The sequence below is a fragment of the Leucopleurus acutus genome, assembly GCF_964270905.1.
Source record: "Leucopleurus acutus genome assembly, chromosome: 13".
In the NCBI taxonomy this organism is placed as follows: domain Eukaryota; kingdom Metazoa; phylum Chordata; class Mammalia; order Artiodactyla; family Delphinidae; genus Leucopleurus; species Leucopleurus acutus.
This window is the reverse complement of record NC_139155.1, coordinates 84702112-84727799: the sequence shown is the minus strand read 5'-3', so window position 1 is coordinate 84727799 and position 25688 is coordinate 84702112. Positions and strand designations below refer to the sequence as shown.

Genomic DNA, 25688 nt, shown 5'->3' with positions numbered 1-25688 from the left:
CTTTGTGGGTGCTCTGACCGGCCAGCCTGGGAAGCTCTTGGGGCCACTGGGGTCAAGTAGGCTTAGGGCACCATGCCCTGCAGCCTGTGTTCTGACCCTTTAAATGCCTGGTTTCTCCAGGGTTGGCCAGGGGGGTATTTTTCCAGCCACTGGAGTGGCTGGAAGTTTGATCTGACACCGTGGCTGTCCATATGGACTCAGTGACCCTGAATGGGCATCTCCTGGGTGTCAGGCCCTGGGCTGTGCTCGGGGAGCAATTTCCCCGCTCCGCCCCCCGCCACCTAGAGGATGAGAGATGGAGGGAAGTAAAGGCTCGACTCTGAAATATCCCAGAGGAGTGAGTGCTAGAAAACAGGCCAGCCATCCCGCCTTGTTTCTGGATTCTCCAGGGCCAAGCCTGACCCCCAGCCAGCCCCCTTCTCCCCTGTGTTGTATTCATTTATTCATTTGTTCCCTTATTCTCAATACATTTTTAAAAAATATATTTATCTATTTATTTGGTTGCGCTGGGTCTTAGTTGTGGCAGGCGGGCTCCTTAGTTGTGGCATGTGAACTCTTAGTTGTGGCATGCATGTGGGATCTAGATCGAACCCGGGCCCCCTGCATTGGGAGCACAGAGTCTTATCCACTGCGCCACAAGAGAAGTCTCTCAATACATTTTAATTGAGTGCCTACTATGTGCTGGGGATACAGCAGTGAGCCAGGCAGATGAGGTCTCTGCTCTCATAGAGCTGACATTCTGATGACAAAAGACAATATATAAGCAACATGCCCAAGATAATTTTAGATGGTGAAAAATGGTGAGGAAAAGGAATAAGGGGATGGGTTAGCGAGTGCCTTGGGGGTTTTAGATAGAGGTTCAGTGAGGGCCTTTCTAAGGAGGTGATATTGACCTGGGACTTGAAGTTAGAAGATTACCGTCTCAGGCAGAGGGAACAGCAAGTGCAAAGGTCCTGAGGCAGGGATGAGCTTAATAGTTTGCCAGGTATTTAGGAGGGAAAGGTTGAATGATTGGAAGGGGGACAGTGGGATCTTAGCCTAAGGCAGAATTTGGCTCCATTCAGGCCAGAGCCCCTTCGATGCATACCTTAGAAGCTCTTAGCTAACCCTCATTCCCGAGGCGTGTAGGGGCCCTCCAGAGAGGCTGTTTGCGGGCCAGGGTGTTCGGCAGTTTTTCAAAGCTGCTGTTCCCATTAGTTACATGTGGATCCCTGGGGCTGCTGCTCAGAGCCCAGTAGCGAAAGATGCAGAACACGGAGTAGCAATGAGGGCATGGGATGCAACCTGCGGAGGGCTGGGTAGAGGGGCTCAGCCGAGACCTCTTCCACCTCATCCTTCCAGAGTCAGGGTTCAGAGCACCCGTCTAGAATTGCTAGCTGAGTGAGTCCAGCAAGTTAGGTTCTTAACCTCCCAGGGCCTCAGTTTCCCCATCTGTATTGTGGGACTCATCTCAGGAGTCCCCAAGCCCCCATCTGAGGGTTTCTGGAGGGAATTCATGAGCTCTGAGGACATGCACTTGTGTTGCTCCCTGCAGCCCATGAGGATGAGATTAATAACCAGAGAGACAGGAGTGGGCAAGAGGCCAGTCTTCTGCAGAAAAATGCCACCCCTTCTCCTGGCCTGGGCGTTTCCATCTGTCACGGGGTTGGTCCAGAGGACACCGACGGTTGAGTCTCTACTTGGCTCTTCGAGGGGTTTCCACGTGACCCCTGGGACATTACAAAGCTGACAGTCCCCCTGCCTGCCTGACCCCCTCCTATTACCCTAGACTCAGCCAGAGCCCCACGGCAACCCTTGGGAGGCAGAAGCTGGAAGAAGGAACCCCTGAATTTACCCCAAACCCTTCTCTTCAGTGCCAAATCCCAGAGCGGAATCTCATTGAAATGCAAATCCTGGGGAGTGTTCTCAGGTGACCAGGGGTTGGGGGTGAGGGCTCAGGAGCCTGGCTGGTGGGAAGGCTGGGGAGGGCTCCCCAGTTCCTGCCCTCCCTTCCCTCCCCCAGACCCCTCTGGAGGGCTAGTCCTTCCTTCCTTAGGTCTGGCTTTTGACCTGTGGGTTCCCACGCTCTGGAGCTGGTGGGACCAGGACGGGAAGGGAGGGGCCGTTGACCTGAGACACCCCCTTCTGTTCCAAACTGCAAACTGCCCCTCCACAGACACTTCCCTTTTTCCAGACTTCCTCAGCCTCAGGTGCGCCCCCCGACCCTCCCCAGGAAAAAATGACCCGAGAATCCTGAGGGGGCCGAGAGGGACACATTGCTGCCGGGGCAGCCGGCAACCCCTGCAGGCCGGCTGGAGGCAGAGGCACGCCCAGCCCCTGGAAACCGCATGGCCGCCTCCCCACCGCAGCCATACCCCACTCCCCCTGGGGGTTCTCAGATGTTGGCAGATGGCAGAACTGAATCTGCTGAGACGTCGCTCCAAAAAAGGAAAGTTGAACTGAAAAAAAAAAAAAAAATCAAACTCTCGTACATCTTAGGGGAAAGCAGAGGAGGAGGGAGGGTCCCGGTCTGGGGCTCCCAGTGCCCTCTGCTGTTTAAAAGATCTCCCCGGGTTTGAGAGGGCTGTCTGGGAGGGGCAGGAGGAGGGTAAATGAGGACACACCGTTGTCAGGGCAGCCAGTGGGGCTCCTGTTGGAGCGGTGAGCGCCTGCGTGTGCGCGGGCGAGTGTCCACATGTGTGCTCGTCTGTGACCCTGCCTACTCGTGCTGTGTGTGCCCGACCACAGGCTTGCAGCATCGTGTCTGTGCATCTGTGTCCCTGAAAGCCCTCACATGGGAGTTCACGCAACGCACTGCGTCCCTACTGTGAAAGGGCAGTGCACTAGTCAGAAATCCTCGCCCTCTAGAAACGGGCATTCTAGTGTGTGTGTGTGTGTGTGTGTGTGTGTGAACTCCTGTCTGTGTCCGGGGTTTGTTTATCTGTGGGTGACCTTATGTCGTATGAGTCTATGTCCTAGGCTACGCTCACGTCTGTGGGGGTTTGCGAGTTTCCCCACGTGTTCACCTGGGTTAGATGTTCTGTCTGCTGAGGCCCAGTGTGTGAATGTCCACTGGTGAGAGTTCTGCGCCCTACTGTGTGCCAGAGCCCCCAGAGCGAGCTCCACCGTGGGTGTCGCTGGGCAACTGTGTGGGTCCCTTATAGGCCCTGTGTGTGGCCCTCCCCATATGACCCCTCCCCATCCACTGGCCGCTCCTGAGTTATAATTTAATAGCTGAAACGCTATTCCAGAGAAGTATCTGGGGCTGGGGAGGAGGAGGGCGTACGGCCCGCAGGAGGAGGAGGGGGCGGGATGGGGAGGCGCTTTCCCCCTCCTTCCTCCTTCGCGGAGCTGCTAAAAAGAAACTCGGCGTCGCGCCCAAGTGTGTGTGTATCTGTGTGGCAGCCTGTGCACGCGCGAGTGGGTGAGCGCAGGCCCAGGGGTGGCGACGCGGGCCCTTTAAGGAGCCCGAGGGGGCCGGGCCGGGGCGCGTCTGTGCGGGCGGGGAGCCAGGAGCCGGGAGGCCGAGCCGCCGCCTCCCGGGCTCCTGCCCCGCCCCCTCCTCCCCCTCCCGCCGCCGCCGCCGCCGCTGCCGCCGCCGCCGCCGCCGCCGCCGCCGCCGCCGCCGCCGCCGCCGCCGCCGCCGCCGCCGCCGCCGCCGCCGCCGCGGAGCGGAGCCGCGGGCAGGCCGGGCCGCACCGGAGCCCCGCGTCCGCCCGCGCCCCGCCCGAGCCGAGCGCCCGCGCCCTGCGCCCCGCGATGCGCGCCAAGTTGCGGACCAGGGACGCGGGGCTGGCGCCCTAGGAGGCGGCGGCGGGAGGATCGCGCCCCGGCTGGAGGCCGGGCCTGCTGCGCGCCCCCAGCCCGATCGGCACCGCCACTTGCCTGAGCGCCCGGGCAGCCCGAGCGCGCCCCGTGCTCGGGCGCCGCCGCCTCCACCTCCGCGAGGTGAGTTGGGGCCGGGGGTCCCCGCGGAGGGCCGGGGTGAGGCGCAGGGCGCGCTTCCGGGGGAATCGGGGAAGATCGGGCGGCGCACGCGGCGGAGTTGGCGGGGCCCCTGCACTCCCGAGTTGGCGCTCTCGGGGGTGGCCTGCTGGGGAGTGAGGCGCCTCGTAGACACTGCGGCCCGCGTGCGTGGAGGTGCCGGGGAACTTAGGGGAACTCCAGCTCCCCAGTGAGGGGGCGGGCAGGAGGGAAGTGGCGTGGGGGTGGGCGGGCGGGGGGCGCCCTGGAACTGCGTAGGGCAGCCCCCCACCGTGTGCCACGGCCCTGGGGGCATGGCCGCCATGCGCCTCCCTCCTCCCCAAGCGGCCTCGGACTTGGAGGGGGGGACACTGCGCCTTATTTTCCAGCGGGCAGTGCGGCTTTGGAGAACCCCTGGAGATGGCACCCTCGGCTCCCCGGCCTGGCTGCTGCGGAAGGCGCCTGGGGGGTTCCTGCCACCGGGGGTGTGTGTGTGTGTTGGCGGTGGCGCTCCTGGGCGAGGGACCGGAGGGCTCTGGGTGGGGGTCTCCGGGGAGAGGCACCCCTTGCTCCCCCCTCCCCCGTGGGCTGGTGTTCCTGGTGTCTGGGCCTGCCTCCCGCGGCTGGTGACGCCTCATTGGGCCGCCTCCTGGTCCCTCCCCCAGGCTGTGCGGATACTTGGGATGCCACTAGTTTGGGAAGTTGGAATTCGGAGCTGATCCCACTTGGGCTGGACCCGGAGGCCCCAGGCCCTGGTGCTGGGGGAGCACCCCCAGAGACTTGGAGGGGAGTGGGAGGGATCCGTGGGGCGCGCCTTCCCTACCCCGGACGCTTGCAGGAAAAAGCCCGAGGGAGGGAGAGAGGGCTAGGCAGGCGGGCGGGCGGGAGAGACACGCTGTACCTGTGAGCTGCTGTCGCCCGGGCCCAATTAGCGTAGGGCGCCCGGCGTTATTTTTACATTGTAGGTTTAATTTTTGGGAAGCGAGGGCCCTCGCGCCGCCTGTCGTGCGCTCCTGCGCTCCGAGGGTCTGGTGCAGGCAGCGGGGGCGGATCTGTTCTGTCGGCTCAGCCGCCTCCCTTCCTCCCCCTCCTCCACCCCTGTTGGTGAGAACTGGTTTTATTATGATTTTTTTTTTTTCCCTTTTGCAGATTTGGAGGAAGGATGTGTGAGGGAGGCAGGGAGGAGGGAAGGGGAGAGGATCCCTGTGGAGTTCTGGGCTCGTTGGGTTGTGTTATCGGTGGCCTTGACTTTGCCCTTTTAAAACCAGATCTGGGTCCCCGCGGCTGCTTTGATAGAAGGGGCTCTCCGGGCCAGGAGTGAGCTGGGAGGGCGTCCCAGGGCATTGTTGTGTATCTCGTCGTGGGTGGCCTTTTCTTTTCTTTTTCTTTCTTTCTTTTTTTTTTTTTGGATTGGTGGGTGCGGGGAGAGCCCTCGGAGCAAGGAAAAGGTGTGAGGTGGGATAGCTGAGCCATTCACAGCCTACTCTGCAACTCAACGCCTTGAGTTGGAATCATACTTTTGCCACTTTACTGGCAGTGTGACCCTGGACAAATTACTCAACTACTCTGTGCCTCAGGCTTCTCGTCTGTAAAGTGGGGTAACAATAGTACCGAGTTCAGAGGGTTGTTGTGAGAAGTGAGGTGGTAATACATAGAAGGTATTCGTATATGTGTTACTACAACCACTGTTGTTGTTATTATGATTCCTGGGTTCTAAAACTTGGCCTTTAATCCAATGGCCTGGACATTTTGTGAGAAGAGGCTGCCTTGCATTTTGCCTGAAGATCTGGTGAAGGGAAGGGGCCTTCTTTGCACCTCCCTTTGCTTTTCCCGGTGAGCACAGAGAAGGGAGGTGGCACCTTCAGCCCATTGAACAGATGCACAGACCGAGTCCGGCTGGCCCGGAGCCGGCGGTGAGCGGGGAAGCGGCAGCGGCGGTGGGGCGGCTGCCAGGGCATCCCGGGCGCTGTCTGGCTTCCCCGCGCCGGCTGCCTTGTCCCTGCTTGGAAACTTAACCACCGCCGCCGCCGCCGCCGCTGGGTGCCCGGGGAGTCTGCGGTACCCAGACGTGGGGGCGGGAACGCAGCGGGCCCCAGCCCCGGCCTCTTCCCACCGAGCTATTTACGCTTGCTCCGGGATCAATACTATTGATAAATCCATGTAAATGGTAATGTGGCTGTCAGGCCCCGCTGAGGGATGGAGACCCCTCGTGGGGCTGCGCGCACCCCCCTCCCTCCCTCAGCGAGGGTTTGGCTACGTGGGAAGGATTTATTTGGCATAATCCGTTCTTTTCACCCAATTAATAATACTCATACCACCTCCTAAAGATTTCGGAGAGCTCTGCAAACACGAATTTAGCTGCGTGAAAGGCGCGAGCTGGGAAGGCTTGATTGTTCCCAGGGCGTGGGGGTGGGAGGCTTGGCCGCGCTGATGCTTGCCCGCTGGCTGGCGTTGGAAAGAGGCCCCAGGAGTCCCGGCCCCCAGCGTCTTGCCATTCAGGCTGGATGTGGAGGCTGGCTGGTCCGCCCCCCCCCCCGCCCCCCCGACTGCGAGTTGCAGGGGGGAGGTACCTTGTGCTGTGTTCCCACCCAAACCTGAGGCCTGTGGGTGGAGAAGTTGGAGGGGGCTCCCTTCTTAAGAAGCAGAGATGCACAGGCAGGAGAGCTGGGACTCTTACCGCTTCCTTCCAACAGCTCTGAGAACAGAAAGTCCCCCACATCAAATGCTGCCTCTGACAGTAGGGGGTTGAGAGCTTTTATTTGTGTGTGTTTTTCCCTCCTCCTCTGTTTCCTCTTCATCTCTCTAATGCCAACAGCAGCCTCCCCAGGTGACACCTCCGAGACTGGACTCCCTGCAAGGGGTACAGCTTGCGGGAACTGGTCATTCCTGCCCCAGGCACCCAGGAAAGGGGGCCAGGAGGGGACCTGAGTCTGGGCTGCTGCTTGGGGAGGGCCAAGCTGCCCAGGGTCAGGCCAGGGGTGTCATCTTAAAAGGCTTGTCCCGTGGGTGGGTATGTGGAGTCCCCAGGGAAGTGATCCTTGGAGGAGGGGGAAGGGACTTGACAACCTGTCAAGTGAACTTCTGGCCTAGGAGCTGGAAAATACTATGTGTAATGCAATAGTAATAACAGCCAACACATAGAAAGCACTTACCATGTGCCAGGATCTACCCTCAACAGGAATCTACCCCTTTATTCTTCATTACCATCCTGTGAAGTCAGGGCTATTATTATCCCATTTTATAGATGGTGAAATTGAAACAGAGAGGTTAAATGACTTGCCCAAGATCACACAGTTTGGATGTGGAACTAAGAATTAAGACCTGGGATTACCCGTGGTCGCATTGGTGCAGCAAGAATGAACGTACTGCAGACCTGCTCTGTGGAGCTGCCAAAGAGGGTAGGAAAAAAGAAATTATGTTTCTTATTTGAGCAGCAGCTGCAGATCTTTGCCCCAGGGGGCAGGAGACTGAGAACTTGTTCTTTCCAGGATTTGGGGAGGGGCAGTGCCAGAGGCAGGTCTGAAGTTTCTTTGAAGTCTCCTTTTATCTTAAACATTCATGCAGATTTGGCATTCGCTCTGGCGATGGGGCTGTGTTTATTTTGAAATGAAAACATGGTTTTGAATTATTTAGCATGGCATATAACGGGACTCCAGAAAACTGCATCAGATGAGTGCCTGTACGCTGGCGGGCAGCCCTGGGGTACTTTGTAGCTGGAGACCTTGAGAGGTCCTGGGGCAGATGACAGCTTTTTCCTATTTTCCAGATGAGGGCGCAGGTCAGAGGTGCCAGGCCATCCCAAGGTCGCATGGTGGTGTGACTTTTGCTTACGATGATCAAAATCATCATCATTATCTTTCTTTTAGACCAAAGTGAGGCTTTTCTGCCTGGGCACTTCCATACCACCACGCCCAGCTGGGCTCAGGCTAGCCCTGGGGGAAGGAACTTTCCGTTTATAGATCCTAAAGAATCATCCTAAACCAACAGTAGAGGATAGTCTGGGAGTGTTTTGTTGGAGATCCGCACCTCTGATCATTTCAAGTTCTGGTGAGTTGAAATCCCGGCTTAGCGATGTGCAAGCAGAGTGCCCTGGGGCTGGTCCCTGCCCCTCTGAAAGTTTGGGTGCCCTGGTCTGTACACTGGGCACAGTGCCCACTGGGGGTAGGGGAGAGGATTAAGGGGCTGAAAGTGAGAGCGCTGGGTTTGATGTTCGGCCCTACAGTTTCAAGCTGTGTGACGCTGGACTGGTTACCTAACTTCTCTGAGCCTCAGTTTGCTCATCTCTAAGATGGGGATGATGATGATGATGATGATGTTGATGGTGATGATGATGCTACTTCTGATTTTATTGTTGTGAGGATGCGATGGATGTCATGATAGATCACAGGAGCTGTTGCTACTTTGTCTCCCACCAACCACTGGAGAGGAAAGGCTTCCCGCTGTAGCATTTATTGTTCACCCCAGGTCCTCACTGACAGGCTGGTTGGACACAACCCCTTCCTCCCTCTAGAGGGCTGCTGGGAGGGGCCCTCTCATGGCACAGTCTCTTCACCTGAGGCCCAGGCCTGGGCCTGTTGCTCTCTGGAGACGGCAGGCTCTCCTCCTGTCGGGCTGGTTGGTGAGTCACAGATGTGCCCAGCTCTCCCCCTGGGCCCTTGAAGGCTGAGGTTTTCCATTCCGCCTTTAATCCCCCAGTGCCTGTCAGGCACTGAACTTGGAGGGCTTGGGCAGCCTGGAAAGTGGGGGCAAGACTGATGGGGAGGATACAGGGAGCCTCCTGGGGGAGGGCCGAGTTTCCCCTTCACCTGGCAGCGGGGGGCGGGGATGGTTCTAGAAAGGGCTCCTTTGAAGTCAGACCTGATTCAAATCCTGCTTCCCTCAGTTCAAAACTCAGCGAAGTCTCTGAACTTGTGGCCTCAGTTTCCTTATCCTTAAGTGGGGGAGGGGTGGAAAATAACGCCCCCTCAGAGGACCGTCCATAGCTGCACTGCCCGGTCGCTCCCAGCGATGGTGGGGACTGTTCTAGATCTTTGCTGTCCCGTAGCCACTAGGTGTGTGTATGGCTCTGAGCAACTGAAATGTGGCTAGTGCTGTCGGAACTGGTCATTTTATTCCGTGTTAATTGACTGAAATTTAAAAAGCCACATGTGGCTGGTCCGGATCCGAAGGCCCAGGCCTGGATGATGAAACAAGGTTCTGTGTGTGGGAGCAGGGCCTGGCTCTTAGCAGCTGAGTGTTTTCCTTCTTTTGTGTGTTTTTTTCTCTGCCTGGTGCCCCTGTATCCCTGTCATCTTGGAAGGACACCCCCCCTTCTGTGGTCCTGTTTCCCAGCAAAGCCTGAGGCTCTCCTGGGTGCTGGCCCAGGCTCCTGTGCCCTCCGTCCACCTCCCCTTGCCCGCATTCCTAATGTCCCCACCCCCTCCTGTCCCACCAGCCTGTGGGGCAGCTCTGACCAGGAGACCTTTCCGTGATGGCGCGAACGTTCCGGACCTGCCCCCTCTGCCCAGCACCTTAGCCGCTCTCCACTCTTCAGGTGGCATTTGGCACCTGAAGTGATGCTGCTGCCACCTGGGATCCGAATGTTATTTGCTACTTGGTTTTAATACGTTGAAAATGTGACTAGTGGGCACCGTCCCTCTTGGGCAGCGTGACCTTAGAGCCTTGCCTTCTCTGTTGACTCAGGGCCAAACGCCTGTATTCAGGCCACTGGCTGGATGTTCTCACCCTTCTTGGTCCTACCAGGCCACCGTCCCTGAGACCGGAGAGCTGGCTCAGTGCCCCCCACTTCCTTCCCTGGCTGTCATTTCTCGAGCACAGGAGACAGCTCCAGGTCTGTGCAAAGTGTGGGCAGCTCCCACTGGGAGCTGAGCTCAGGTCCGTGGGTCTTGGACTCAGGCTCAGAGGAATCCCGGCTTGTAGAGATGATGGTCCAGCCCCCCCTTGTCTGTTTCTGCACCTGCAGATACATCCGGAAGGCCTGCTTCCCATAGGGGCCGCCATGGTCCATATGTTTTTCTGCTATGAATTAACACATGGATGTCTTTCCATGTAGATAACAACTAGATTAACTTTTTTTTTTGGCGCGGGGGGATAACGTTACTTTTATTTTTTATTTGAAAAATACAGAAAACCAAAAAGTAACGCACTGAAACCCTGCTACTTGCCTCGGGCTTTATAAAAATGTGTTTTACTGCAAGAAAAAGCATGGGCATGTTAAAAAATTAAAACAGAGCCTAGAGGTGCCGAAGTAAGTCTCATTCCTGTTCCTCCCCTCCCAGTTCTGTCCCCCAAGGCAGATACACGTGGGAAAAGTTTCCTCTCAGAGATACTCTGGCCATATGTCTGCCTCACAGGGACTTGGATGTGTGTGCTCCATTTAAAAACAAGCACACAAATGATATCACGCCCTATTCACATCTTACTTTCCTCCTTTAAATTATAATACATCTTAGTAGTTTATTCTGGAATATATAGAGAGCAGGGGTTAGCAAACTGCGGCCCGCGGGCCAAATCCAGCCCACCTCCGGTTTTTTATATGGTGCGCAAGCTAAGAATGGTTTTTACATTTTTTGATGGTTGAAAAAAATAAAAAGAAGAGTATTTTGTGACATGTGAAATTAAGTGAAATTCAAATTTCAGTGTCTGGAAGTAAAGTTTTATTGGAATGCAGCCATGCCCATTCATTCATGTGTAGTCTGTGGTGGTTTTCAGGCTATAGCAGCAAAACTGAGGAGTTGTGACAGAGGCCGGAAGGCCTCCAAAGGCTAGAATATTGATTCTCCTGCCCTTTACAGAAGACATTTGCCGACCCCTGATAGAGAGCTCCCACATTCTTTTTAACTTCAGCATAACCTTCCAGGGTTATGTCAAGGAAACTGGGGCCCTGATGAGTTTGAGGGTCACACCCAGCAGGCCCGAAAACCCCTCCTTCTGCCTGGCTCGCTGTTCTTGCTGTTATGCTGTTGCTGTTGTAGAATGCAGTAGGGCAGTGGGGATGGTTAAAGCAGATGACCTTTGGCACAATGCTCTGGCCTCTTAGATGATGTTTGAGGCTATAATCCCTTCTGTCCAGCGCCACAGAGTTGCTGTATGTAACACCTTCTGTGTGGTGCTACATAGTTTCCACAAATTTTTGCAAAGTCTCTCAGAATCCATCTTGTTTCCCTCTTTGCTTTGACTGTTAGGATGCTCGGAGCCAAGTCTGCAGCCTGCCTTCAGCAGTCTGATCTGGTCTGTGTTTTGGTTTTACCGACTTCATCCTGTTTTCAGACTGGTTTGTCCCTGATTTTTCTTTTTGTCTTGACCTTGCTCTCTGATTTTTTAAAAAATTAATTAATTAATTTATTTTTGGCAACGTTGGGTCTTTGTTGCTGCGCGTGGGCTTTCTCTAGTTGCGGCCAGCGGGGGCTACTCTTCATTGCACGGTGCGGGCTTCTCATTGTGGTGGCTTCTCTTGTTGTGGAGCATGGGCTTCAGGCTCGTGGGCTTCAGTAGTTGTGGCGTGTGGGCTTCAGTAGCTGTGGCGTGTGGGCTTCAGTAACTGTGGCGCGCAGGCTCAGTAGTTGTGGCACTTGGGCTTAGTTGCTCCGCGGCATGTGGGATCTTCCCAAACCAGGGCTCGAACCCGTGTCCCCTGCGTTGGCAGGCGGATCCTTAACCACTGCGCCACCAGGGAAGCCCCTTGCTCTCTGATTTTACCTTATCCTATGCATTCCTGACAGTTGTCTCAGTTCTTGAGGGGTGGGCTGGAGCAGACAGGAGTAAAGAAGAGGAAAACACTTGCGAGATGTTTCCAGCTTTGTTCCCCCTGCGTGCCTGCGGGGTGGTGGGTGGGTGGTCTCCTGACAGATGATTCCAGAAGGAAATCAAGGCCCCATGGAGTGTCTTAACCAAGGTCAGACCCTGGGCAAGAACCAGGGTCTTTGGGTGTCCATCCTGGGTCAGACTTGGGAAGGTGACAGTGAGTGAGTTGGAAGGTGCAGGATCCCTACTGGAGGCCCCGGGGCCCTTGGGAGCCACTTGGCCTGAGGGAAGACCCTGCAGTGGGGTAGGTGACGAGCTTACCACTCCTGGGTGGAGGGTCACTCCTGTCTGTTCCACATCCGGGGCGCAGGGATCGTGGAGTTGTTGCGGTGGCAGTGCTGCGGGTGTGTCCGCGTGGAGGGGCCTCTGGGCTCCGGTTCCAGCCTTGGTGCTCTGCGGACGCTCTGCGGACGCTTTCCAATGTTTCTGCTTCCTTCTGTTGACCCTGGGATATTTCTCTGAGCTGGAAAGGAAGTGGGGGGAAAACGTAACCCACGGGTAGAATCGGATGAGACCAGCAGCTGGCCGCCCTCTGGAGGGCATGTGTGGGTGTGTCTCCCGGAGACCCGGGGGCCCAGCCTCTCTGCCTCCTGTCTCCTGGGGTTGGCTTGGTTTTTGGTGACGTGTGTTTGTGTTTTAGGGCTTGTGAACGGAGCTCAGATGAGCCACGGAGCGGAGTCTGGTGTCTGCCTCTTACTGGCTGTGCGATGCAGCCTGGGACAAGTAATGGAGCCTCTGTGCAGAGCTTCTCAGTTTACTCACCAGTGAAATGGGGTGATGAATGACACGCGGCCTCAGAGGGTCTGGTGAGGCAGAGGGAGCTGAGGGGCCATTTGAGGCGTGAGTCCGTCCTTCAGGCCGTGTCTTTAGTCCCTCTCCTTCCTGTCTGCGGCTCGTAAACCCTCGGAGACCGCCCTTGGGCCAGGCAGGTGGACCCAGCAGCCTCCTTCCCTTTGTCCCAAAGGGGCTTCAGGCCCGATCTGTCCCCAAACGGACGTGCGGTCCCCCCTCGCCCCCAGACCCCCCAGCCTGGGCTTCCTGCCTGAGTGTGGGGCCGAGCCAGAGAGCTGGGGGTCACCCCAGCTGCCCTCTCACCCGCCCAGTGCCTGCAGAAGCCTCCATGCTGCCCCCGTCTGTTCTGTGCAGAGCTGCTGGGTGGACCCTGCGGGTGAGCGCTCTGACCTGACTCAGAGCCCCATGAGGCCTCAGGGCCTCCCGGCACCTCCTGCATGAAATCCAGGCCCTTCTCACTGCCTCGGAGGCCTGTCTGCCCCCGCATCTGCTGACCTCCGACCTCCCCTTGGCAGCCACCCCTGCAATAACTGTGTGCTATATTGGGGGGGGGGGAGGGGGGTGGTACTTCTGGGCGGGAGGTCAGGAGGGGTGGGTGGGAGGGGAGTGGATTTTTCTTTGTGGCCCAGGGGGCCTCTCTGGGAGATGCTGGCAGTCAGAAGTCCCTGAGGCCAGGCCCGAGGGTGCACACAGCCGGGGCCCGTGGGGAGGGGGTGCCTCGGGGGTCCCTGCTTGTCCTCACGCTGAACTCCGGTGCCCGCTGCACACCCTCCGGGAGCATCGCCCACTGCTACTGTCTCCTTGGCCATGGCAACTGCCTGGCACCGCGGGCCTGCTTGTTAGGCTAACGGGGCGAGCCTGCTGGGCCAAGGTGGGGGGCCAGGACGCGCTGCCCTGGGGCTCAGTGGGGCTTGTCCGCCGGGCGACCGGCCACTGGGCCAGGAGTGGAGCGGGGGCGCTGGAGGGATTCTGCAGAGCCCAGCGGGAGTCAGGGGTCCCCAGGGTCCTGGGGGCTTGGGCCAGGTTTGCAGGGTGGGGTTCTGGTGGGAATTACGTGTGGTGGTGACTCCTGGGTAACTCCTGTGACCAGTTAAACGAGGGGAGGATGAAAGCTGGGGGAGAGATTGGGAGGCGCCCACTTTTCCCTGCCCCCCACACCCACCGACACTGTCTCCCACCCTCCTAAGTATTCTTAACCATTTTCACTATGCCCACTTCTGCTGCCTACACTCCATCTAGGCCACCGTACTGGGTGGAATAGTGTCCCCTCCCCCAATTCATGTGCTTCCCAGAACCTCAGAAGGAGACCTTATTTGGAAATAGGGTCGCTGCAGATGTAATTAGTTAAGATGAGGTCACGCTGGAGTAGGGTGGCCTTAAATCCAGTAGGACTGGTGTCCTTATAAGAATAGAAAGTCGTGTGAAGGCGGAGGCAGAGAATGGAGGGATGTGTCTGCAAGCCGAGGACTGCTGGCTCGATCCATGCAACAGACTCCCTCGGAGCCTCCAGGAGGGGCCACTCCACCCGACACCTTGATTTCAGACTTCTGACCTGCACGGCTATGAGAGAATACGTTTGTCTTGTTTTAAGCACCCTGGTTTGTGGTAAGTTGTTATAGCCGCTCCAGGAACCTAATACAGCTCTCATCATCCCTTGCTGGGACTCCTGCAGTAGCCTCCTCACCCGTCAGCCCGACCCTCTGTTCCCCACATGGCAGCCAGAGGGTTTTCTTTTAGGCCTGTCCCTCCTGTGCTCAGAGCCCTCCCATCTCAGACAGCATAAAAGCCAACTCTTTATCTTGCTTACAAGTCCCTGCACAGTCTGTGCCCACCCCCCCCCGCCCCATTCCCTTTCTGATCTGCTCCTCTTGTTCACACTCTGTACCAGCCACACTGACCTCCTGGTTGAAATTTACCTGACATGTGCCTGCCTCAGGATCTTTGCACTTGTTCTGCCTGCAACACTCTTCCCCCAGGTGTCCGTGTGACTTGCGTCATTTCTCTGCCATCTTTGCTCAGATGTCACCTTTTCTGTGGGTCCTTCTCTGGCCTTAATTAAAATTGTACCCTCTCCTCCTCAAGCCCTCTCCTCCCCTCCTTCACATGTCTCCTTCCGATGAACTATGGTTTTATCTGTTTAACTTGCTGTTGTCTGTCATCCCTGCTAGAATGCATGTTCCAGAAGGGCAGGGACTTTGGTCCACATTCCCTGCTGCACCGCCATTCTAGAACAGCTCTGGACACACAGTAGGTGCCCAATAAATGTGTCGACTGTCAGGTTCTGGCTGGGCATGGCCTGACCTGGCATCCCAATGCAGGATGTCTTGGGATCCCAAGTTGTCTGCCTTTCCCTGCATCTGATACCTTTTCCCTCACCTGTGGCCCTCCTCAGACCCCCGGAGGTCGCTGGGCCTTCAGCTCCTCCCTCCCTGTCTTTCCTGTGGGTGGTCATGACAGTCCCCTGCGGAGCAGAGCTGATTCCTGAGCTCTGAAGTGGCTGAGGATTGAGATAATAAGGTCCTGGCTACTTCAGGCCTCAGTTTTCCCATCCTCAAAATGGACACAATCAGATTGCTCGTCTCTCGAGGCTGTTGGGAGCGTTAAGTGAGGTCACACAGGAAGGGGCTTGCTGCCTGACACTGAGAGCACAGAGAAAGACTTCAATCCGACTGGTGCTTGGTGGCGGTGGTGTCAGTTTGCTGTGCTGGTTTTCAGAGGGAGGGTGAGACATCATAGCCGGATGGCTCCAGGTGCCTGGGGGACTTTAAGCCCGTGTTCCCTTAGGCAGGTGGCCTCTGGATGCTCTTGTGGCCTGAGACGTCTCCTTCCTGGCCCCATGCGCCCATCCCCTCCATCACAGGAAGGTGAGCTCTGCAGGGTCCGAGGGGGGCATTCCCAGGGCCTGTGAGGCCTGTCTGTTGTTTGCTGAGAGAGAAGACCCCAGGTAACTTCACGAAACCCAGGGACAGGAGGAACCCTTCTCCCTTTCTTGGGCTGGGTTCTTCTTTCACTCTGTGCCTCAGTTTCAGCATCTGTAAAATGGGGATAAATGTCTTCCCTGCCTCCTAGGGGAGTGGGCTGGATTAGGGCACCTGGGGTGGCCTCTGTGATGGTGACCTGCCATGGATAGGTTGTGTGCATGCCGTCTTCCTCCCCACCTTCCTTGTCTGGTCTCTGGGCAGGGCTGGGGGCTGAGCTGACAGAGGTTTTATGGGCGAGCTCACTCCGTGTTGTTGTATGTTAGCTCATTTAAGCCCCACAATGACCACAATGACAGCTGTGGCCAGAACTGTTAATTTCCCTGTTTAATGATGGGAGAATCAAGGCACAGAGTGGTGATGTCATTGGTTCAGGGCACACGGCTTGTAAGCTCTTTCCTTGGTGGGTGGCTGTCACAGGCAGGACCTGGCCTTTCCTCCTGTCTCCCTTTCCCATGGACTGTGGATCCCCGGGCAGGGGGGTCGGCCTGGGTCCACCATGTGCCCAGCCCTGGGCACCTCAGCTCATCTCTCTGGCCTGGCCTGGCCTGTTTCCCTCGAGGTCACACTCCCAGGCTCCCTGCAGGCTCCTGGGCTCTGCCTTGCAGGAAGCTGACCCCGCTGTCTAGACTATAAATAGTAGCCGCAGCGGCGGGCAGGAAGCTGCGTCTCATGGCACCTGGGCGCTGCCTGCTGCCCCCTTGCTGCAGCGCCTCCTGGAACTGTGCTTCTCCCGGTGGGAATGCCGAGGCGGAAGCGTATGTGCACCCCAGGCGCTGCTCTGCAGGTTTGCTGTGTGACCTTTGGGCCCCCGTTGCCCTCTCTGTGCCCCTGAGCCCCTGGCCATGTGTCCGGGATGCCTCTGATCTCCCCGTGCTGTAAAGAGCGCCTCCACGGTGTTTGGATGGTAGCCAGGGAGGTGTGGAGGGTTTGGTGGGTGGTCTGACACTGGGGGGACAGTTAGTGTTTTCCTTGGAGGGGAGGTAAGTGGGAGTGGGCCATTGAGGGAGCCTGGGGAGGGGAGATGGGTCCTTTCCAGATGCAGGGTGGAAGGGGTGTGGGGGAGGCTAAGGTGGAGCTGCCTGGAGGGTCCTGGACTGGGAGGCAGGCCATGGGGTGGGCGCCGGGCATCTGAGACCCATCTTGTTTACTGGGTTGCTGTGTAATTTTCGTACAACCTCTCTGGGCCTTGGCATCCTCCTCCCAGATTTTCTGGCAGGAGAGAGACGCACAAGGGTTTCGCAGCAAGGAGAGTATTTCGTCGTGTCCTCTGTCATCTGTCGCGTTGCGACGGCTATTATTGTTAATATCGTTCTGTTGTCACGGGGCAGGTTTCACCTTGTCCCTGTCCGTACTGCCAGGTCCTTGGAGACCCGGCTCTTGGGCAGGGGTCAGTGAGGTGTGCTCACCAGCAGCCACGGGGGGAGGGTGCTGACTCACACCAGGGATGCCCCTAGTGGCCGTGCTGCTGGGCACACTGGGTGGCCTCTGCTTCCCCAGTGCCTGCTCACCACCCACCAGCTATGTAGTGAGGGCTTGGCCCTTTGGGTGGTTTTCCAAGCACGAGTGTCGTGCTGCCGGTCAGTTGAACCTTGCAAAGCCTTCCATTTTCCCGGAGGTTGTGTGCTCTGTTGGTGCCAGCGGCGTTCTTGACCTGGAATGCAGGGACGTGGCGGCTTCAACAGGGTGTCTTCCCTGTATGGACCTTGCTGGAGTGGGGGATGAACAATAGGGCGATTCGTGACTGGTCCCCAAAACCCACAAAAGTTGCCCGAGAAAATGGATTGATGAGTTATTTGTTGTCATCTTAGGGAAGTCTCTAGTGATAAGCCCCAGGGCTCTGCCTGCTTCACGTTTTCATCAAAGGCTAGACTGGGCACCCTTGGGGTATGTGTTCACCGTGCAGATGACAGAGCGGGGTGTTCTGTAGGAGTGGAGAGACTGAGTCACGTGGACTCAGTGCTTGCCTGCTGGAGCTCAGGGTTTGTGGGGTGGACCTTTGGGGCAGTTCCCTCGAGGCCCAGAGATTTTTGGAGCCTGTGGGGAGGAGGATAATGGTCTCCTCCAAAGATGTGTACGCCCCTAAACCCCAGAACCTGTGACTGCGCTATGTTACATGGCAAAGGGGAATTAAGGTTGCAGATGGAATTAAGGATGCCAGTCATCTGACCCTGAGGTGGAGGAAGTTATCCTGGATAATCCTGGTGGGCTCACAGAGGTCCTTATATGGGAGGCAGGAGGTTAGTCCAAGAGATTTGAAGGTGCTGTGCTACTGGCTTTGAGGATGGAGGGAGGGGCCTGGAGCCAAGGAGTGCAGGCAGCCGCTAGAAGCTGGAAAAACAAGGAATGCGGGCTCGCCGAGAGCCTGCTGCCGGAGCACAGCCCAGCTGACACCCTGGTTTTCGCCTTGTTAGATCCATTTCAGACTTCTGATCTCCAGAACTATGAGATAAGAAATCTGTGCTGTTTCAGGCCACCGCATTCGTGATCATTTGTTACAGCAGCAAGAGGAAACTCAAACAAGAGCCCTCATCTTCCCTGAGACCCCTAGCAGCCAGGTGCCACCTGGTCATTTAGACCGTGTGTGTCCCTGCAGCCAGTGGCCTTGGAATCAGGTGACCGCTCCGTGTCTTGCCCTTGCCCTGGGGCTATGGGTGAGGGACACAGAGTGAACAGAAGGACCTGCAAACTGTAAAGGCTTGTGCTGGAGAAAAAAAATGAAATGCGAGGGCTTCCCTGGTGGCGCAGTGGTTGAGAGGCCGCCTGCCGATGCAGGGGACGCGGGTTCGTGCCCCGGTCCGGGAAGATCCCACATGCCGCGGAGCGGCTGGGCCCGTGAGCCATGGCCGCTGAGCCTGCGCGTCCGGAGCCTGTGCTCCGCAACAGGAGAGGCCACAACAGTGAGAGGCCCGCGTACCAACAACAACAACAAAAAAATGAAATGCAAGAAAAAAAAAATCTAGAAGCAGAGAGATGACCAGCAGGGAGGGAGTGGTGTGAAGTAGGGATGTTTGTGTGTTCATTTATTCCTTCAAATCCGGTGGGGGTATCTGGCTCCAATGAAGGCCCAGAGGGAAAAAAAATGTGTCCCCAGCCAGTCCGCCCCAGCCGTGACGAGCCACAGATGATTCTTCTGGGTGGGGTCTCCCGAGGGGCAAGTGCTTCGCATTCTCGGAGCAGACGGGCGGCCACATGCTGCTTCCTTCCCGGCTTTATTGAAAAGAGAAGGAAAATGGCCCACGCCTTCGGCCCCAAGGCCCTCTGGGCCATCGTCCAGAAACCCGAAGCCTGCAATTAAATGAAACTGGATCCTTAGGTGGGGAGAGCTTCTCTCCCCTGAAGAGGAGGCTCTGGAGACCGGGCCCTGGGGAACCACTGCTCGCGGATAGGCTGTATGGGGTCTGGGGAGACGGTGGGAATGTTCTAGCCAGTCTGAGTCCAGGAGGCTGGGCTCTGGGCCACCAGCTAAGGTGGCGGCTGCCTTTTATCCCCCCAAAAAATAATAAAAATTACAGGTGACTTTCTCGTCATTTGAGCTTCCTCCCCAGAGACTGCCATTTCTCCACTGGACATGTGCTCGTCTAAGAATGTTGTCACACTTGCACGGGCCTCTGCACGGTTTCCTGCACGGCCTGGGGCCCGTGTCTCATCTCCAGGCTGGAAGGATGCACGTGGCCGCGTCTTTCTGTGTTTGCCGCTCTGCAGTTTGCTGTTAGGATGAGCCACAGGACTCTGCCCGTTTTGTAGGTCAAAAGTGGTCGAATATCGACAGCTTTTATATAACTCGGCCTAGGAATTTCCTCTCCACGTTGAGACAGGCAAGCAGACCGGAGTGGTTCCGAGCAGGGATCCTGACGACATGGGTCCCCGTCCCTCCTGGCCTCTTTCCAGCTGTGAGATGTCACTCTGTGCCTCAGTTGCCCTATAGGTAAAATAGGGACTGAAATAGTACCTATTTTCTAGGACCGTTTTGAGGATTAGAAGCGTAACACACAAGGTTTATCGTGTAGCTATTATTGTTATTTTAAAAAATTCCCTGGCGGTCCAGTGGTTAGGACTCTGTGCTCTCACTGCTGAGGGCCTGGGTTCCATCCCTGGTTGGGAACTAAAATCCCTTGAGCTGCGTGGTGTGGCCAAAAAAGAAAAAAAAAGAAAAGAAAATAGGATTTTGCGACGTGTTGGTGCAGTTAGATCTAGTTGATGAATTTTAACTTCTGTAGAGATAGTATCTTGTCATGGGGACCCAGGACACGTGATTGGCGTATTCCCTAGATACCGCTTGGGGTGATGGCCGTGTTTGGGGCTTCTCTGGGTGCTTCCAGGTGCTCACGTGCTCTCCTCCTCCACGTGTTCCTGGGAGTGGGACTGCTGGCTCGTGGCTCTTCCAGCCGATGCTGGCAGGTCCTGCAGGGGCTCCCTGGCTGGCCCTCTGTGGTAGGGTGTGAGGTCTCCCCGTGGCCAAGGCCGTGGGCAGGGCGTGTGGCTCGACGGCTGCTTTATGAAAAAGACTTTCTTGATTTTCAGAAGCAGAACCAACCAGTTCTTTGTATTTTTACTTTATTTCATTTTATTTTATCTTATTTTATTTAGTTTTGGCCATACCACGTGGCAAGGGTCTTAACTGCTGGACCGCCAGGGAAGTCCCTGTGTTCTCTAGAAATTGGAAAATTAAGACACAAAAAAAGCCTGCACAAAAAAAAAAAAACAAAAAAACAACCATGTTCTTACCACCCCCCCACCCCCCGAGAGAGAGAGACTGTTGGCATCTTGGTGGTGACTTAAGGCCCGTTCCTGCCTCAGTCTTCGCATCTGTGAAGTGGGGGAGGTGTTGCCCTGAGGGTTGCCGGCGATCCGGCGAGGAGCTCTGTCACCTTCGTGGGCTGGCTGTTTCCTTTCCGGGCCTCAGTTTCCCCATCTGGAGAGTGGCATTCGTGGTAGCACTTGCCTTCTGGGAGGCTGTGGGGATTAAGAGTCTCTCTGACCGGGCACGGGGCGCACAGTAGGTGCTTTGTGATGGTGAGCAGGTGACCTGTGTGCACAGACTCGGAAGGCCAGGGTGCACACACCTGCCCTTGGGGTGGGGGGCGCTGCAGCGGGCCGTGCGGGGCTGGGGCCGAGGGTGGGCAGGGTGTCCTCTCCATGCCTGGCTGTGCAGGTGGGGGTCTTGGCTGGAGGGGCTCAGCTGCCCTCCTTCCCGGGTCCCCGAGGAGCCGGCTCAGTGGAGATCCCTAAGGCGATTAAGTGGGTTCATTTGATCCTGAACGTGAACTTGAGCAGGCGGCTTATCTCCTGGAGATGAAAGCCGGGCTGGCGAGGAGCCACCTGGCCCACGCAGGGAGTGCGGGATTTTCTCCTCCACCCCCTGCCCAGCCGGGGCCTGTGCTGGGGCCTTTTGTCCCGCCCGCCTCCAGCCCCTTCAGCCACATGCGATGATGGACCGAGGGCCAGGTGCTTTTCCGGGTCTCATAGCGGCAGGCTTGCCGTGTTAATTCGTTTGATCCTCTCAATCTCGCGAGCTAGCAACGATCGCATCATCACTTTCCCTGTGTTACAGGCAAACAGCTAAGGCTCAGAAAGGTCGGCTAGCTTACCCAGAGCCACACAGCATCCTGACAACCCCTGACGATATTTAGAGCATATACTTGGAAAATCCCCTTTACTCCTTGGCGCTGAAATTCCTCCTGACTACGGTCTTGACTTTGCACAGAATTAACAACAACAATAACAACAATCAGTGTACACTGTAGTGTAAAAGGAAATGGGAGGAAGTGCTGCTGGCTCCCCCTCAGAATGAGTAAGTGTCGATGCGATGCAAGTGAGATCAGAAGCGTTTCGGTTCTGGAAACACATGAAAGTGATGCTAAAGAAAAAGCTAGCGTCTGGATCGGTTCTGGCAGGTTTTTTTTTGAACGGCCAGGTTATTTGAAAATTGTGTGGAGAGGGTGGCTTTCGTGGCGTGGGACTGTCCCACTGGCCGAGCGCCAGTCCCAGGACAGCCAATAACATCCCTGCCAGTTGCTGAGGTGTTCCAGAGTGGGGACCCTGCCTTGGAGACCCCCTCGGCCCTAACAGCACAAAGACAACAAGATGCTGTGAGTGGAGGGTGGGACCCCCTGTGGTCGAGACCCTCCCTGCTTTCATAGTGAGTGGCAGACCAGACACTGTGGTCCCCCTCCCCCATCCACTGTCTGGCTCGGCACCCACACAGCCTCCTCCTGGCCCCTGAATCCATCCTCTCTTGTCCCTGCTGTGCTCTCCATGCTGCAGGCAAAGGGATCCTGTCCAAAGGAGAATGAGAATCTTCAGCTCCTTGCCTCACCCTCTCCCTTCCCTTTTTCCTCCTCCTCTGAGAATAAACCCAGAGGCCCCATGGGTGCCGGGGAGCTGTTCACCCTAACTGACCCATCTCCTGGCTCTTGCTCCAGCCACATCCCTCCCTACCCCGGCCTCTGCACTCAGCCGCTGTACTTGCTGTTCCCCCACCAGGCATGCTGTTCCCTGCGATCGGCATGGCGGCTGCCATCAGGTCTCAGCTCAGATGTCACCCTCAGGAGGACCTCCTGGCTGCCCAATCAAGGGCACCCCCTGCAACCACTGTCCCAGCCGCCCACTTAGGTCTGTAGTTGTTGATCGATGAAGTTTCTTGGTTGATTTCTTCCCCTGGTGTGTGTTGTCGGCCTTCCCACATCAGGTCACTTCCGAGGAATCAGGAGCTGCCTCTGTCTTTTTTTTTTTTTTTTTTTGGTATGTGGGCCTCTCCCGTTGCAGTGCACAGGCTCCGGACGCTCAGGCTCAGTGGCCATGGCTCACGGGCCCAGCCGCTCCGCGGCACGTGAGATCTTCCCGGACCGGGGCACGAACCCGTGTCCCCTGCATCGGCAGGCAGACTCTCAACCACTGCGCCACCAGGGAAGCCCGCTGCCTCTGTCTTGTCTGCTGCTAGGCCCCCAGTGCCTGGAATGGTGTCAGGACCTAATAGGGGCTTGGTCAGTTAGTGTTGACGGCCGATGGGTCCCTTGGCAGCGAGACCAGCCCTGGCCTGACCTGGAGGAGGGGGACTAGGGTCCTGGACACAGGTCCCTTGTCCCTCAGGTGGGTTCTACCCTGTCTGGAACTGACCAGACCAAGGGGCTGGCCCAGGGGAGGGTGGGTGCCACTGACTGCTATTTCCTGCCCAGGAATAGAGGCCCTTAGGGGTCAGGGTAGGGGTGGGGTCAGTGTGGCGACGTAGCCCCCGGGATTCTTTTGGCAGTGTCTGAAGACATTTCGTTTATCCCAGCCTGGAGGAGGTGTCACAGGCATAGCGGTTTGACGCCAGAGATGCTGTGAACATCCTCCAGTGCACAGAGCAGCCCCACAATGACGAATGATCAGGCCCAAGTGTCTTTAGCGTGAAGACCGGGCATCGGGCCTTAGGAACTCACATCTTGATTGTGCCCCGGGCGGGGGAGGGCAGGAACACCTAGATTCCCTTTTCATGCTGTGTCCGTATTTCTGTGGCCCAGAGCATGCTCTCCCCTCCCCTCCCCCCCGGGCACTGGGGCTGATGGGGCGCTGGGGGGTGGACGAGGCTGGATGTGATCTAGCGGCCCTGGGGCCAGTTCACAGCTCGCCTAGTGGCTGTGCTGCGCCCCGGGTCCCCCGCCTCCACTCCACCACAGAAGCAGGAACTTTCCAACACAGAGCCCGGCTGTGAATCAGCGCCACTCACTCTGGGCAGTACATGGGGCCTCTGGGGCTGTTTTCAGTTTCTACCAAGTTTCTCACTGTGACTCAGTGTTGCCCCCCGGCCCCTTGACCCAGGCTTCTGAGCACCTTCTGAGCTCCTGTGGGACATCACAAAGAGCTGGCTTTGAGGCTGCCCTTTGCTGGGTGCTTCGGGCCTCAGTCTTCTCATCTGTGTAGTGGGAACAGCGAGGGAGATGTTATGGGTGTTTACTGTCATCAAACAGTGGATCCCAGGGGCCGCGTGTGCCCAGGGTGTGCATGGAGGGAAATGAAGCAGACACTAGGGGGTGAAAGCTGGGAGACTCACTGGGGGACTCACACAGGGGAGGCCCGTGCCCTGTATCCCCTCCAGCTCTGTCCGTGGAGGATCTGGGTGGAGGGCCGTGTGTCCAGGGGCTTCTGTTCTCCATGACAGGCAGTCGCCAAGCCCAGTCGGGGATGGTGGCCTCCGTCTCTCACTGGGTCGTGCTTCAGAGGCTGGGGCGGGGGGCCTGTGCCCCAGGTATTCTCCTCATGACCTGGCTCAGGGCTTAAGCCTGGTGTCCTAGGTGCTGAGGGGCTGGGCTTGTGTCCCTGGGGAGGCGGGCTGGTGAACCCCGATGGCGAGCTTGCACTGAGCACCTGCTGTGTGCCAGACTGTATATTTCTGCACAAAGTAGCCCTCGGCATCACCCCCATTTTACAGATGGGGAAACCAAGGCACGGAGGAGCAAGGTGACGGCCTCAGGCTTAACAAAATGGCAGAGCTGGGATTTGTGCCTGAGCCGTCCTGGTTTTAACTCCCCTGCTTATCACCTCCACCTTGTAGCAGAGGAAACAGCCTCAGAATTTAGGCACCGGCGTGGGGTTGCCCAGCTAGAACCTGGGGCAGCTGGGATTGGGTCCGGGTCTCCGGCCAGATCCCAGGCTGCTGGGACTCTGTGTATGGACTCCCTTGCTGGGCCTCTCTGTCCCCATCTGTGCAGGATGGGCTGGTGCCCGGGTCACAGATGCTGGGGTGGGTCGGGGCTGGTCTTGGGGAGCGGGAGTGTGCAGAGGGAGGCCTGTCGGGGTGGGGGAGGAGTGGGGTGCTCCAGTAGTGTGCAGAAGTCCTGATCTCCCTTCAGGACCAGGTCAGCGGGAACCACCCCTCCCGCCTGGGCTGCTGGACTCATTGGAATATCCCCTGGGCCCCCAGTGACAAATCTCTTTCACCATCTCTTGACCCAGACAGTTAATTGCTTCTGGCGATCAATCCCTGGTTCCATGACACCCCTGCTCTCCCCGGCAGCCCCCGGCCCTGCCCTGCAGCCACTGATGGCCCAGACCCTGCTCTTGGGCAGGGAAGCTTGGGGCAGGGTGGGAGGCTCTGCAGTGGTTTTCCCTTCCAGCTGACCGTCAGGCAGCCTCCTCCCGGGGGACCCAGCAGCTGGCATTGTAGGGCCCTTGGCCTGTGCTCCTACAGGGTGGAAACTGAATTAGCTTTACAGAGAGCCTATGATGGGGCCTCTGAGGGACTTTCAGAGGCTTCTGGAAATTTCTACCCCATGCAGTCCCCTGTGACCCATTCCCAGAAAGCCCACTGTCTTATCTCCCACCCCTCAGGGGACTCCCAGGTGGAGGTGATGTGTGGTTAAAGTGGATGCCTGGATGCAAATCTTAGCTGTGGGAACCCTGGGTACACTTTCTTGCCTCTCTGCCTCATTGCCCCCATCTGTAAAATGGGGAGAGTCATAGTAACTCGTGTGTACGGTGGTTGTGAGAATTAAACCAGTTAGTAGTTGCCAGGGCTTAGCACGGTGCCCACGCAGTGAAAGCCTCAGGGGAGCTCCAGGTGTCTGCAGCTGGCGATGCCGGTGGTGGACAGACAGGTAGACGGACAAAAGGCTTCTCCGTGCTGCCGTCTTGGGCCTCTGCAGGCCTCGGAGTGAAGCCCCTGGCCCTCCCGGCCTGATCTGTGCTGCCTGCCCTGACTTGGCCTGTGCTGGGCCGGGAGCCAGGCTGCCGACACCCGTGTGGCCCGAGCCCCCGTCTGCCCCCCTTCCCTCCAGAAATGGTCGATATCCTGGCTCCTTCCTGGCGTCTAATTGCTCTTGTCGGCTGCTGTCTCTGCAGATGGCCCCACACCCCGCAGCGAGGAGGTGGGCGGGAGGTTTCTAAGCAGTGTGTTCTGGGGCCAAATTGAGGGTGGAGTGGGGGCAGAATGGGGCAGCCGAGGCAGGACGCCCGGGCCCCCATCTCCCTGCCCGCCCCCGGCTGTGCCATCTCGGGCAGGTTCCTGAACTTCTTTGGGCCTCAATTTCCCCATCTGTGAAATGGGGTCAGGATAGACGGCCCAGGACCTGGCACACGGTGACTGTGCATGCAGGAGGGGCTATTATTATTGCTGTGGTGACCATCGTGGTTGTTTGGCCTGTGATCAGCGCAGGTCTCTTTTGGGAGCCCGGATAGGTGGACCGGGGGCTG

At 57.4% G+C, this 25688-nt stretch overlaps 1 protein-coding gene across 1 annotated transcript in view; it reads left to right on the top strand.

Annotated features, from left to right (window-relative positions):
* The first annotated feature begins 3716 nt into the window (after positions 1-3716).
* The window catches only part of NCOR2 (nuclear receptor corepressor 2), a 222054-nt gene continuing 200082 nt past the window's right edge, over positions 3717-25688 (top strand). Inside the window, exon 1 of the mRNA XM_082853706.1 lies at positions 3717-3927. The gene's annotated coding sequence lies outside the window, so the exon portion shown is untranslated. The remainder of the gene's footprint in view (positions 3928-25688) is intronic.